The sequence below is a fragment of the Siniperca chuatsi genome, linkage group LG21 (genome assembly GCF_020085105.1).
Source record: "Siniperca chuatsi isolate FFG_IHB_CAS linkage group LG21, ASM2008510v1, whole genome shotgun sequence".
Classification (NCBI taxonomy): Eukaryota; Metazoa; Chordata; class Actinopteri; order Centrarchiformes; family Sinipercidae; genus Siniperca; species Siniperca chuatsi.
This window is the reverse complement of record NC_058062.1, coordinates 23,438,817-23,450,577: the sequence shown is the minus strand read 5'-3', so window position 1 is coordinate 23,450,577 and position 11,761 is coordinate 23,438,817.

Sequence of the window (11,761 nt, the reverse complement as noted above, 5' to 3'; positions counted from 1 at the left end):
TACCAAGAACTTAGAAACAGCAATTCATGCATTCATTTCATTCTGGTCATTTCTTCCCTCACACAACAAAACCTCAAACTTCAGCTGATTCAATATGCAGAAGCCAGACTCATAACCCGGTCAAACAGGAGAGAACCATAGACTGTACAAAACATGGACGTAGTGTCCGTGACATCACCCATAGGTTTCTGAAAAGCCGTTTTGAAGCTCAAAGTGGGCGGCCATCGCCATCTTGGCAGTGCGCCTACCTACCTCGAAGTTACCAAGCTAGCTAAGGCTAAGAAGCTAGGCTATATGCTACTCTGTGTTGCTAGCCGGCTAAAATCCGGTGGTATGTGGTTGGCAGTCCGCGGTTGGTACCCAGTCGTCCTAGCTTACTCTCAAGGTAAGTTAACCTGAGACTATACAACAAAAAAATGCATCAACATTTTTTAAATATATAATTATGGTCATTTGCAACACCAGATTTTATTGAGACTTGCAGAAATCTGGCCAGTGTTATGTGAATTAGCGTAATGTTTACTTAATACATGTCTAACGAACAATATGAAGCAAATCAATAAACCTGAATATAGATTTTCACAAAACTTTAGTTGCGAGTCATTTATTCACATTTAGTCACTTGATTATAACATTACTTTTAATAAGTTAACGTTAAGTTACCTACATGTGATTGCATAGTCAAAATTATTATTGCCGCTTTTTTAGACTATTAAGGAATTATACGAAACAAGAAATTAGAAAATCAAGTGTGAAAAAAAAGTGTGGATGTGTCGGTGCATAACAGCTTAATAGATTGTAATTCCCAACACTGCTATTTTGATTTGTGTAGTGCTACTGACAGTGTTGTGTGAGATATGACTGTTGAGAAAGAAAGGCACTTTTATATTTGTTACAAGATGTTTATTTCTTTCAGTCCTTGTTGAGGTCATGGCCACCTGTGATGCCTCCACCATGCCTGCAACACACAGTATACCAGTCCTGACCAGGCTACTTGACTTTAGACAGCTGATTTTACATTTTCTGTCTTCAAAAGGACAACAACAAAAACATTTTTTAAAGACTGTCATCTATATTTTGAAGTGTTGGTCCCTTCTTCCATTTTCTCCTACAGATGTGACATAATAGTATTGTAAACATGAAACACTAAGCCACTCTTTATAGTTAACTTTATATTTTTCCATTACCTGAAGAATTTATTACACTAATTTATTTTCCTCCCATAATCACAAAGTGAATCGTTGGTGAGAGAGCTGCAGAGACCTTGGGAAGCAACCTCAGCATGCTGGACGTCCGTGTCTGTTGGTTTGGTTGGGGTGGACTGCAGTGGAAAGGCCTTCTCCCCTTCTTTTCCCAGTCCATGTGTGTCACAGTCTGTCATGTCCTCACCAGCCCATAATCACCCACACCTGCTCCTAATTACACTCCTGCCCTCAATCAGTCCCAATCACACACAGTATATAACCACTCCACTCTCCACACACAGTGTCTGACCTCATTTGTGTTTAGGACCAGACTATTCCAGTGTCTCTCCAGTTCCCTGTGTGTTCTCCAGTCCTCCGTGTCGTCGCAGGTCCTCCGTGGCTTCTCCATTCCTCCTTTGTCTCTCCAGTCTCCTGTGGCTTCCCTCCGGTGACTTCCCCAGATCCACTATACCTATCTCCACACTCTCCACTTCTGGCTGTCATCTTAATAAAGACATTTCCATCCATCTCAGTGTCCTCTGCCTGTTAGTCCAGCAGCACCAGATGTCCTCATCATCCACAGTCAATGTCATTGCCAATGATGGAGGACCTACACCAGCTTCACCTCCAGCACCCTGGCATGACGATCATCTGTGACCCAAAATGTGCCGGTGGAAGGCCGGTGCCAATCTGATGAAGCTTGACAAGCCCAGGAAATTTGTAATCAGTATAGTTACATTTGTTCGTAGCTTAAATGGTGTTATGACTGAGCACCCTCACATTAGATATGACTGGGCCATTTCACACCTAGAGGAAATTATGTTTTTAAGTACAGTAGCTAATTGCCTTAAAGACCACCTCCAAACGCAGTGAACTGCTTAAAGTTGGCAGTGTCACTGCTTTTAAATTTGGCCTTTAGGACCCATTTTCTTACATCTAAACATAGTCCTGACCATCATGGCTTATGTTGTTATTTTTAACAACCATAATGAACATAAAAATAAACATCTGTAGCCATAACACTGTTACCACCTCTGCTCTTCCTCATTCATATAATCCCACCCTTTATCCCCTTTTCCCCCTACCATCCCATGGACTCTCTGTGGGCATAGCTGTTACCTCTTGCACAGGCCCAGTCTGTTGATGTTATTTTAATAAATGTGATTAATTTTATATTTATAGTTTTAAATATTGTCCACCTTTTTGTGTTTTGTCATTTTATTTAAAAAAACATGGTTCACATTTGAATAAATTCTATTTATATTTGCACTCCTTTTGTCTTTACTACTGAGTGAAAATGAATCCCCCTAGGAGGTATCATTTATTTGCAACGTTGCAGACCAGGTCTTCCTCAGGCAAATACATAGGTACTGTCAGGCTTATATTGTGAGGCAAAACCCCCCAAAACAATCAGCCATTGTTTTTTGGGGGGTTTTCTTTTCTTTTGCCTCACTATACAGTATTGGCCTCACAATACCTGTGCAATACCCACAAGACCTTCTGAGAGATTGCAAATGAATGACACGTCCTAGGGGGCTTCAAAACTATTTAGTGTGTAGATCATTGTTTTCACAAGAGTAGTTTCTCAGTGAATGATCCACATTTGTCTTAAAGAGGACAACAACAAAACCAGCACATAACATTCTTTTCATTTTTTCACTTTCTGCTAAGATCTATGCGAAATGTTAACCTATAAATGTCACAGCCTGTCATGTCCTCACCAGCCTGTAATCACCCACACCTGCTCCCAATCACACCCAATCACAGCCAGTATATAACCACTCCACTCGCCACACTCAGTGTCCGACCTCGTTCGCGTGTAGGACTTCATGCACCAGACTACACACAATTCCATTGTGTTGGTTTCCAGTGCTTTCCCCGGTCTCCAGTATATCCTGTGGCTCCACCAGTCTTCTTTGGCTTCACCAGTGACTCCCCAGTCTCGGCTCCCTTCAACTACCTCCCTTCACCCACGACCCGTTTCCTAGCACTCTCCTGGCTGTCAATCAATAAAGAGAATTCCAATCATTCTCGGTGTCTCCCTCCAGTCTGTCAGCTGTAACAATAAATACCATCTTAATATTTTTATTAACTATTATTTTGTTAAAAGTTTAGATCACCACTATATTTTGAATTAGCATAGGAAACTGATGAATGACAGCTTTTAAGAATGTGCTTTAACTCTAAAGAATATTCAGTCTGGACCATGCTATATAACAAATTTACCACTACACAAGCAACAGTTTAACTAATTAAAATCATATCTTGCGTTCATGAAAAAATATTAAAGGTTGCAAATGTACAAGTTGTTTTGTATGACTTAAGTACACTTGAAATAAATGAAAAGATGTGTAAAAATAATTAATGATAGAACCTATTGATAATAACCCAGTGTCACTTCGGTCTATGCCAGTTTAATAAGTGTGGCTAACATACACTTCCGTTAAGTTTGCATCGTTAGCTAACCCAAGGCTAAGTCATTAGTTGGCTAATTAGCTAACAAGCCATGTATGGTGAGCGCAGACCACACAGATACCTGCTAATTATTGCTAACATATAAATAAAATAATAGAATTTCACTCACCGAAAAAACTCCTAGGACGGTCTGTTGGTACAATTAACGGCACAGCAAGTCATATTCAGATATTTTCATGAAAAAGTCTCAAAGGCACAAATATGGGTCAAGTTCAGTGACTAGTTGAGCTGACGACAGCAGACCATTAGCAGTGATGGCACCAGCATCCCCCGCCTGTCACTCAATGTGGCCATGCCATTAATTATGCAGAACTTGAAGCTTTAATATAATTTAAATGGGTGCATTATAAAAAAAAAAATTCAACCCCCTCACAGTTGTCATGAAGAGGGAAATTAACTATAAAGACCAAAACCGTTTTTTGTACCAGGTTGTAAACATGTTTATTTCTGATATAAATTTGGGCATTTTAACATGGGGCTCTACTGGGATTGACTCCCTTTTGGAGCCAGCCTCAAGTGGCCATTTGTTGAACTGCAGGTTTTGGCACTTTGGGTTGGCTTCATATATCAGCCCCGGAGGTTGCCGCTTGGAAAGAATACATCTCACCAGTTTTAAAATCACTTCATTGGCTCCCAGTCTGTCTTTAATGAGTCAGTTTTAAGGCTCGTAGAGGGTTAGCTCCAGAATATATATACAGTGGTGTGCAAAAGCGTTTGCCCCCTTTCTGATTCCTTCGTGTTTGTCACACTTTAATATTTAAATTTGTTTGATCTGAAACATTTGTCAAAGATAACACAAGTAAACACAAAATGCAGTTTTTAAATGAAGGTTGTTATTATTAAGGCAAAACAAAATCCAAACCTAGATGGCCCTGTGTGAAAAAGTGATTGCCCCCTAAACCTACTGGTTGGGCCACCCTTAGCAGCAACAACTGCAATCAAGCGTTTGCGATGAGTCTTTTACAGCGCCGTGGAGGAATTTTGGCCCACTTATCTTTGCAGAATTGTTGTAATTCAGCCACATTGGAGGGTTTTCGAGCATGAACTGCCTTTTTTAAGGTCATGCCACAGCATCTCAATAGGATTCAAAGCAAATACTGCATCTGTTGTACTCTTTCTAGGCATGAAACCATATTGCTGCTCACAAATGCTCACCTCTGCCCTTAGCCTAGCTTCCACTACTCTTTCCCACAACTTCATTGTATGGCTCATCAGCTTTATTCCTCTGTAGTTGCCACAGCTCTGCACATCTCCCTTGTTCTTAAAACTTGGCACCAGTACACTTCTCCTCCATTCCTTGGGCATCCTCTCACCCTCCAAGATCTTGTTAAACAAACTAGTCAGAAACTCTACTGCCACCGCTCCTAGACACTTCCATACCTCCACAGGTATGTCATCAGGACCAACTGCCTTTCCACTCTTCATCCTCTTCAACGTCCTCCTCACTTCACTCTTGCTAATCTTTGCTACTACCTGCTCCACACCAGTCACTTCTTCTACTCTTCGTTCCCTTTCATTTTCCTCATTCATCAACTCTTCAAAGTAGTCCTTCCATCTTCCCATCACACTCCTGGCACCTGTCAATACATTTCCATCCTTATCTTTAATCACCCTAACCTGCTGCACATCCTTCCCATCTCTATCTCTTTGTCTGGCCAACCTGTACAAATCCACCTCTCCCTCTTTAGTGTCCAACCTAGCATAAGTCCTCATATGCTCTTTGTTTGGCCTTTGCCACCTCTACCTTCACCTTCCCTGAAAACTACACGACATTCTTCCTTTTTCAACTTCCACCACTTCGACCTCTGCTTTGCCTTTGTCCTCTTCATCTTCCTCACCACCAGAGACATTTTACACACTACCATCCTGTGTTGTCTGGCTACACTCTCCCCTACCACTACTTTACAGTCACTGGTCTCTTTAAGATTACAACGTCTACACAAGATGTAGTCCACCTGAGTGCTTCTACCTCCGCTCTTATATGTCACCCTATGGTCCTGCCTCTTCCGGAAGAAAGTGTTCACTACAGCCATTTCCATCCTCTTTGCAAAGTCTACCACCATCTGTCCTTCTGCGTTCCTGTCCTGAAGACCAAACCTGCCCATCATATTCTCATCACCTCTGTTCCCTTCACCTACATGCCCATTGAAATCTGCACCAATCACCACTCTCTCACCTCTAGGGATGCTCTGCATCACTTCATCTAACTCACTCCAGAATTTCTCCTTCCCTTCTAACTCACATCATTGAACATCACCCCTTCAATTTCCAGCTTCAGACTCATCAACCTGTCTGATACTCTTTTCACCTCTAGAACATTCCTCAAAACTCCTCTTTCAAGATTACTCCTACTCCGTTTCTCTTCCTATCTGACCCATGGTAGAACAACTTGAACCCTGCTCCTAAGCTTCTAGCCTTGCTACCTTTCCACCTGGTCTCCTGGACACACAGTATGTCCACCTTCATTCTCTGCATCATGTCAATCAACTCTCTAGCCTTCCCTGTCATAGTCCCAACATTCAAAGTCCCTACTGTCAGTCCTACATTCTTAATGTTCCTCTTCTCTCTCTGCCTACGAACACACCTTCCTCCTCTCATTCTTCGTCTTTGACCAACAGTAGTCCAATTTCCACCGGTACCCTGTAGGTCAACAGCACCGGTGGCGGTCGTTGTTAACCCGGGCCCTGACCGATCCGGTATGGAAGTCATTTTCACGATTCGCATTTTTAATTTGGCATGTGTTTTACGTCGGATGCCCTTCCTGACACAACCCTCTGCATTTATCCAGTCTTGGGACTAGCACAAGAAGACACTGGCTTGTGCCTCCTTGTGGTTGCATTACAGGGAGCAAATGTAAAGAGGCTAAAACAGGTGTGATGTGGTCGTACTTCTTGGTCCTGGTTAATAGCCTAGCAGCTGAGTTCTGTACAGTCTGCAGTCGTGTTTTTTGATTAAGACAAGTGAACAGGCTGTTACAATAATCGAGGTGTGAAGAGATAAAAGCATGTACAACTGTTTCTACATCAGTAAGATTTAAAATAGATCGGATTTTTGCAATGTTTCTGAGGTGATAGAAACATGATTGGACAATCATTGGAGGCAGGCACTTTGCACCATGTCTGTCCTTACAGGCTACAGTCCAGTGCTCTGGTTGACATGGAGTTGAACTCACCGGAGCTTCTTCTCATCACCCCTGCCGACGAGTGACTGTGCATCCACTGGGGCTCAGCAAGGAGTAGAAATGGCCCTTGCTTTGGGCTTCGCACCCATGAGGAGTCATGGATCTTCAAGCTTAGCTGAAACGGCTTCATGCTCCGGGGCACAAGTGATGATGGAGCCGAGCCACAGAGGAGTGGGATCATTGTTCAGTGCTGGAGTGGAGCAGTCAGGGGAGTGAGATGGGATGGTCGCATTCTGGCTTGCGCAGCCAGAGGAGCTGAGGACTGCAAGGTGTTTTGCCTGGGCCAAGGCAACAGTGGAGAACTCCAGGATGAGCTTGTCTTTTTCTCTGAGCTCGGCTTCAGGACAGGCAATACTTTTCTTCAGCTTTGAGACGGTAAGGTGACAAGATCCACACTCAGCCATCAGGCTTGCAGTTAGTCCATGAGAGTGCTTCAAAGCTTAAAATCCACAGTAAAGTCCATAAAAGTGCTAAAGAGCTTAAAATCCTTAGTAAAAGCGACCGGTTAGCATAGCCACCGGGCTAAAAACAAATCTAGCTAAGCTAGCAGCAGTGGAGGCAGTCCGGTAAACCACGTCGAGTTGCAGCCAGCTTAAAATCACTGAAGATCCATACGTCTGATGACTGAAAACTTTTACCACGTTAAAACATATAGGTAAAACAATGGCCAGGAAAAGAGTGTAGCGTAGAAAACTTGGCTTAAAAACTCGATAAAATGTCAATTTATGATGGTTTAAGATGCAGCTTTTAGTGAAGTTTCTATAGTCAGCCTGGAGCAGGCGCAGCAGGACCGAACTCTCTCAAAGTCTGCTGGCTAGCTTCACATGCTAATAGGAGCATGAAGCAAGTTAACGCCGAGCTGACTTAACTCTGAGGAGAACAAAAGATGGATCTGTAATCTGCAAACGGAGACTGCACAGCAAAGGACTTTCCCACAACTGAACCACAATTCTTCTCTGCGTGGCTAATCCACCACAGAACCGCCAGCTAACAGCAGCACACCAAAGCAACCTCTTTTCCCTCAATGGACTGGTAACGTACCTGGGAATTTTATAGCTTCATATAGCATAACAGTGTACTTGGCTAAGCATAGGAGTTTAGTTTTGTCAATGTACATGTACTGATGTGTTTTTCTGAAGTTTATTTTTGTGATTGGATTGTCTATTGGATCATTTGGCAGCCAGATGCTGAAGTGATGTTATTAACATTTTGCTCCACACAGTCTTTGCATGCTAAGTAACTCCTTTTAACTTGCCACCGTTTTCCAACACCCACACACGTAGACCACATACACATACACCTCTAATTTGGCCTACACGATCGCACCTGAGAGAGGAACTTTAAACCTCCCTCTTCACATGCTTTCTTCGTTCTGAACATGTATTCATGCTTGTGCACGCAAGACATACATACAAAGGCACAACAGGCACCCAGACAACACACACACTCTCACACACATCTTTTTTCCGTAGTATAGTACATTTTAGTTAGATCTCATTTTGTTTTGTTTTTTTTGCTTTTATTATATTCTTAAGAAACACTTTTGGATAATTATGCTGATTTCTTTAATGTTGCACAAGAGAGAATTCTATGTTCTTCTATGTTGAACTCCAAATCCTTTAACCTACTAGCTATTAATGGTAAATGTGGTAATAGTTATTAATCAGAGTTCTACATTGATAATTTAGTATATTTTATGAGACTGAGGAGTGGTATTCTTTGTTTTCTGTATTTATTTGACTTGTTTTGTTGTTTTTTTTCTTGAAGAGGTATGCCCCACCAAGCCCCATCCCTGCCCACCCCCACCCGAGCCCCCGCTGTGCTGCCAGAGGGCCAGGCAGGAAGCCAGCGCTGCCCCCCTGCACCCAACCCAGTCCGGCCCCACACCCCATTGCTATTGTTCAACAGTTAAGATAATGTAAGCAATAATAATTTAATAATAAGTAGCATGTATGAGTTAAAAAATTAACAACATTTATTTTTTATTAAATACATATATAAAAGAGCAACAACAATAAGAAAAAAAAAATGCCTGTGTGTGAGTAGGAATACAATGTGCCAAGGGTATGTGTATTTTTTGTTTTGTTCCTCTTTTTTCTAAACTAAATTTAAGGAAAGAATTAGAGAAAATAAATATATAAATCAAAAAAAATGAAGGGGGGGGAATAAAGAAACAGAAAATTTAAGATAAAGAAAAAAGCAACAACTAATAAACCATAAATTGTGGAGGAGGAGGGGGGGTATAAAAATAAAGTAGACTAAAAATAATAATTTACATCATCATCAACAACAGCAGTAATAATAATAATGAAAAATAATGGCTATGTGTATATATGTATGCTTGCTATATGTTAATAGAAATAGAAATAGAAAGACAAGCAGGAGAAAATTTATAGACAAGCAGTCAAGCAAGGACAAAGCAATATGATACTACTAATAATAAATATTGATGTATTGTGCCTACAAGGAGAGAATAAATAAAGTAAAGAATAAATCAATATGCCAGTATACATGGTTGGGTGTATTGTGATCATTAGGCATTAGACATGGAATTGTTTTTTGGGTGAGTTCTACTTTGAGTTTAGATGGGTTAAAAATGTATTCCAGGTGTCATTAAAGACAGTTTTTTTCTGTAAGCTGTTATTCTCGCTATTGAAATGCGTTCTGTAAGTAGGTTGACCCAGTGAGAGATATGAGAAGATGTTTTAGTTTCAGTTCAAGATTATTTTCTTAGCAATAGTTAGAGAAATGTGTAAAGTAGTATTGGGAGGGCGACTTGTGAGATGTCTCCCAGCAGTTAGAGTGATGGGGATAAAGGGATTCTGCAAGATAGTGGAGAGTTTCTCAGTAACTACTATCCAAAGGGAGTGAACTGGTTGACAGGCCAGAGTGGCATGAAAGTAATTGTCTGTGCTACCCAAAGTGCATTGTGAACAGATGTCTGTGTCAGCTAATCCTATTTTAAACATTTTACTTTGCGTAATGTCGGTTCTGTGGATAGTTTTATATTGTGTAAGTTACAAATTTGTGTTAGTGGTCATGGAGAAGATGTTACTTATTTGAATCCAGAAATCAGGGTTGGGAGAGAGAGAAAAGTAATTTTCCCATTTTGTAGTTGGTATTGTTATGGAGGAATCTGTGATGGATATAAGTTTAGATTTTTTTGTTTGTGAGTTTGTGATTATCATGATCAATTCACTAAGCTTGAAAGGTTGTAGTGTGTTGTTGGTTATGTAAATTTTGGATTTAATTATGGATTTTAATTGTTGAAAGTGGAGGATCTGGTCTCTCCCAACTATTCCTGGATTAGTGTATTGGGCTGTCATCCTTTCTGTAAGGTCCGACCTTCTGTTACGGACAGACAGGCAGGGGACACCAATATGGAGACAGATGGTTTTATTGGATAACAGCCAGGTAGAACAGGTATGCCGGTATGGAGATGGGGAAGTCTGTTAGAGGGAAAACCGGATACCATCAGGACCCCTACAGCAGCAGCACCACCGCACGTTGGGAGCCCTACCGTTGATATGACACCCCCCCCCCGCCGGGGACCCCTGACTGGATTCAGCCTCCTCCAACACCATCTCCCTCCCTTGACTGGCCCTCTTCTTCTTCTTCTTCGGTATCCTCAACTCCAAGCGCCTCACCGCCCCCCTCTCCCAAGGAAGAGGAAAAAACCTGACGGGGTGCTCTCTGACCTATTTCTGAACACGGTGAGAGCCGCGGTGCCTGTTGAGCAAGGTTCTGACCATGTACAGATCTGAAATCTGTAACGGCTGTCAAATTGATCACCCGAGCCAGCTACAGCACGAATGTCTGTTTGAGATGCCAGATTATTTCTTCCATCAGCACTATAACGAGTTGACGAAGCGGCTTTGGACGGATCGTTTCATCAAAGCCATTCAACGGGCACTTCAGGCATGCCATATCCACGTGTCTGCATACAGAATCCACGGCGCTTCCGAGGCCTTTCTTCATAACCTCAAAAAGACAAGACGCATCGGAGAGAAATTGGAGAAGATGTACGACGCTCTGATCGGTCAAGACGAGAAAAAGATTGAACTGATGAACAATGTGGCGGACTTTTGGAAGGGAATTGAGTAAAAAAAAAAAAAAAAAAAGGTAACTTTTGCAGAAAATTTCAAAATTATGTAGAGGAACGTGTAATCAGTAAATCAATGTTTTAGATCAGGTGATTAAAAACAGTCACCCATGTTGCGGATGACAATGTTTTTTACTTTAGAGACGAAGTCGCAAGACTAGAAAAGATTTTGGATGTTGTTCGAAATGTTGAAAATTGGGAACAGTTAGTGACACATTGCTAACGGTAAACAAATGCTCTGTATCTGATACCTTTTGTAAAATTATAAAAGAGATGACTTAAAGACTCTTGCATGAAAATTTTTCATCTGTTTACTCTTTACACTTTATTTGTAGACGTCATGAGTTATTGTGTACAAAACAATAATACATCATGTATCTGAATACCTGGAATGAATTGAGAACATTACACGATATTTACCATATGTATGGAATCAACGTGTTGAAGTTAACCTCCTGTACTTTGAGAAATGCTGTGTGTGTTTATAGTCAATAAAAAACGATTTAAAGAAGCTCGTGTCTCATTGTTTGTTTTTCAAAAAACATTGGGGAGGGCAACCAGAAACATGACTGAAAAACGTGTCTGAAAAACGTGTATTATAAGCCCACACATCCTGGTAGTTTTGGGGGAGTGGAACGACTACGCAGAGCCATGCAGGATGAAATGGGGAAAAAAGTCAACGTAGAACGGGTCAAAGATTTTATATCTGAACAGGACTCGTATACTCTGCATAAACCAGCCAGGATACATTTAGTCAGAAATAGTGTTTGTACCACAACCTCTAAATCAGTTCCAGGCAGACCTTTGTGATATGCAGGC